The sequence below is a fragment of the Vulpes vulpes genome, chromosome 14 (assembly GCF_048418805.1).
Source record: "Vulpes vulpes isolate BD-2025 chromosome 14, VulVul3, whole genome shotgun sequence".
NCBI classification, from domain to species: domain Eukaryota; kingdom Metazoa; phylum Chordata; class Mammalia; order Carnivora; family Canidae; genus Vulpes; species Vulpes vulpes.
The window spans coordinates 26,829,071-26,833,112 of record NC_132793.1 but is presented as its reverse complement, the minus strand read 5'-3'; the positions used below and the strand labels follow the sequence as shown (position 1 = coordinate 26,833,112).

General features: G+C 38.7%; 1 pseudogene; it reads left to right on the top strand.

Annotated features, from left to right (window-relative positions):
* The first annotated feature begins 295 nt into the window (after positions 1 to 295).
* On the top strand, positions 296 to 1,586 carry LOC112909948 (E3 ubiquitin-protein ligase RNF14 pseudogene; annotated as a pseudogene).
* Positions 1,587 to 4,042: the final 2,456 nt, after the last annotated feature.

Below are 4,042 nucleotides of genomic sequence, written 5' to 3'. Positions count from 1 at the left end.
AACTTCACTTTCCAATTGTTGTTAACCTTGTGTCCAGAAAAGTTAATAAACTTTCTTATTAATTCTAATAGTTAATTTGTAGATTATTTCTAATTTTCTACAAAGATACGTACATAGGAGTTAATTCCTACTTTCCAGGATTATTGTGAGGATAACAAGGATAATGATGATTGCTAACAACTAATGAACACCTACTGTTTTTCAGGAGTTGTTCTCCTTTCAAAAGAACAACTTCCCAAAATGAACCAAAGTGGCAGACTGTAGTGTTGGATTGTCCTCAGCTTCTCAGATGTTAATGTAATCAGAAGACCTAGAAGCTCAGGAGGATGAGTTTCTGGCCCTGGTGAGTATTTATGATGGAGATGCATTTGAAAAACCAAGAGTCTATCCACGTTGGAGAAACCAGAATCTATATGGACTTTTCACAAAATTTCATGGTATCTGCGCCTGCAAGCACTTAGACAACCTGCAGGAAGACCACCATGGCATCAGGTCCTGTTTGCCTGGATGCAATTTCTTAAGGAAGAGACCCTAGCTGAATATTGTCTCTTTTGACCTCAAAAGAGGGGTTCTCCAAAAAAAGTGAAGAGAAGTATGGCTCAAGCCTCTAACACAGAGCTAGATTTTGCAGGACCTGATAGATCTTATGTAGACAAGAGGATATTGTGGATGAGAGACCCACACAGGATATAGAATCGGAGTTGAGTCTGATCCAGGAAATCTTGGATTCTGATCAAGCTCAGCAGATAAAATGCTTTAATAGTAAATTGCTCCTGTGCAATATCTGTTTCTGTGAGAAGGTGGGTAGTGAATGAGTGAATGCATGCACTTTTTGGAGTGTGGGCATGCATACTATAAAGCCTGTCTGAAGGACTCCTTTGAAATCTAAATCAGGATAGCCAAGTTCAGTGCTTCAACTGCCCAGAACCCAAGTTTCATGGCCACTCTTCATCAGGTCAAAGAACTAGTGGAAGCAGAGTTATTTACCCATTATGACTACCTTCCCCTCCAGCCAACTTAGTCTTTTTTTTTTTTTTTCAGCCAACTTAGTCTTAAAGGCAGCTGTGATGTACTGCCCCTGCTCATGCTGCCAGCTGCCTGATATGGGGGAACCAGGCTGTACAATGGACATCTGCTCTGGCTGCAATTTTTCCTTTTCTATGCCTTGTGCAGACTGACCTACCATGGGACCTTTCCATGTAAGATGACTGCAGAAAAATTAATAGTTTTATGAAGTGAGTACTTGTAAGCAGATGAGGCCAATAAAAGACTTGGAACAGAGGTGTAGTAAAAAAAAAAAAAAAAAGCACTGGAAGAGATGGAAAGTAAGAAGTGACTAGAAAAGGGCTCAAAAAGCTACTCATGTTGTGGAACTCCCATGAAGAAATTAGATCGATGTAACAAGGGGACATGTCCTGACTATATGCAATATTTCTGTTGGATTGGGTTCTCTCTCTAGCGCAAACCCTTATAAACACTTCACTGATCCTGTTTCCCCATGTTTTCACTGGTTTTTCCAGGCTGTGGTTGTTATTGGAGATATTTGAGAAGATGAGACTGAAGACAAGTTACCTCCTACTGCTTGAGATATGGAAGTGGAATAGTTTGCCTTAATCTCATTAAATACATCGAGTAACTTTGTAGAATTTTTATGGTACCATTCATTCACTCTTCCCATGTAAAAGATATGGAAAAACAAGGTTTATATTTTCATATGGTACTACTTATTTAGGCACAGTCATACATTATTCAATGAGCATAATTGGAAAAAATATAATCCAAGGTTTCAGAAAATGAAAATTAGATATTAAACATAAATATTATAATGTGTCCAAAGCTCCAAGTAGTTAAAAATTAAATATTTATTGACTGAAGGAGAGTGGGAGATAAAGACTTCCAGTTATGAAATGAATAAGTCATGGGAACAAAAGGCACAGCACAAGGAATACAGTCAATGATATTGTAACAGTGATGAATGGGAACAGGTGGTAGATATACTTGTGAGTACAGCATAATGTATAAACTTGTCAAATCTACAAAACTAAGTTGTACACCTGAAACTCATGTAACATTGTGTGTCAATTATATTCAAATAAAAAATAAATAAAATTAAACATCCATTTTCTTGCCTAAACTTTAGGCAAAGAGAGGGGTTGGGCACCTGGGTGCTCAGTGATTGAGGTTTGCCTCAACCTCAGCAGTGGTTGAGTGGTTGCCTTTGGCTCGTAGTGATCCTTGGGTCCTGGGATCGAGTCCCACATAGGGCTCCCTGCAGAGAACCTGCTTCTCCCTCTGCCTGTGTCTCTGCCTCTCTGTGTGTATGTATGTGTGTATGTGTGTGTGTGTGTGTCTCATGAATAAATAAATAAAATCTTTAAAAAAAAAGAGGAGGATCAAGAGTTAGATTTATAGACCTTTTTGCCTCTGAGAAGCATCCTTCTAAGATACTGAAGCATCCCCCTCAGTACTACTTCTTAAAATCGGGGTGGGCAGAAGCTTTATTTAAATTGTACTGAGACCTCATCTCATTTATTCCATATTATATTCCTTTAAACCTAATTTTTTAAAAGATTTTATTTATTTATTCATGAGAGACACATTGAGAGAGAGAGAGAGGCAGAGACACAGGCAGAGGGAGAAGCAGGTTCTCTACAAGGAGCCCTACGTGGGACTCGATCCTGGGTTTCCAGAATCACGCCCTGGACTGAAGGTGGCACTAAACCGCTGAGTCACCAGGGCTGCCCTCAACCTAAATTTCTTTCTGATAAGTTAGTTCTCTTTGGAGGGAGCCATTTACTCTATAACTGATTAGATGGCCTAGTGCCATTTTGATCTACTACTCTTTAGAATAGAAATTTATAGACAATTTTAAAAATATTTGAAAACCAACAAAGACTGTGGGTAACTTCATATTTCTTAGTGGTGTATAGTCTACTGGTGTGAGTCAAGTCTAGAGTTTAATGAAACTGGCTCAGAAGAATTTCAATCCCATGCAGCCTTCCTGGGCAGTAAAGCTTAGATTCAAAACAACTTGCCTTTGCTGCCTTTTGTTCTATTTTCTCTCCCTCTACCCTCACGCTACCTTCTGTAGGTAAGGACAATTTTAATATTATCTCCAGTAGCTCATAGTTTTACTCCCTCTGCTAGAATAAGACAAAGCCTGATATATTCTCCAACTAAACTTTCTTTAATTATTTGTTTTGTTAGCCTGTCCACATCACTGTAGTTCCAGTCCTAACTTTTTGAATTCTTTTTAAAGTTGTTCTTTACTGAACTATGGGGATTTGGCTTCCTACCCTTTATTTAACAGCAATGTTTGGAGGGACAATTTTGACCTAACACTTAGATATCTCTTAGGGAGTTTTGTTTGCTTTTTGAAAAATTATCTTTCCTTATTGTTTGAGGAGGGTCTTGGCTGCAAAATAAGATTTTTTGAAAAAAAAAAAAAGAAAACAGAAGAATTAGGCTATACCTGGGGACATGTTCTTTTTTCTGATCTTATCATTGAAAATTGGGGGATCACTTTTAACCATTCTATGTATGTGTCCAAAGAATCAGCAAGGATTGTTTCTGGGTTGTAAGGATGCTTAATCTTAAAAATAATTTCTAAAAATTGTCATTAAAAAAGACAGAATAAAAAAAAGACAGAATAGATGTAGGCTTTGCTCTATGGAAGCCACCAAACATCTCTCTCTTTTCTCCCTGCTAATAACAAGGAGCTGAAGAGGAAGGAGGAAGGACCCTGAAAGCAGAGAGCAGACCTCTGGTTGAGACTTGGTGGAGAAGGCAGTGAGATTGTGACACCAAAGCAGAGAAGCACACTCAGCACTTATGAATCACCCCTGACCAGCAGGCCAGCTGCGGAGGAAGCCATAGTTTAGGGTTACTGTGGAAATTGATCAGAACTTAGAAGCATAGAACCCCTTGCACTGAGGTATTCATAACCCATCCTTGGGTGAGGCCAGAAAGAAACATTATTCCTCCCCTTTCCTGTACCTCACTTTTGCTTAAGCAAGCTCACTTTCTCCATTAAAGGAGAATT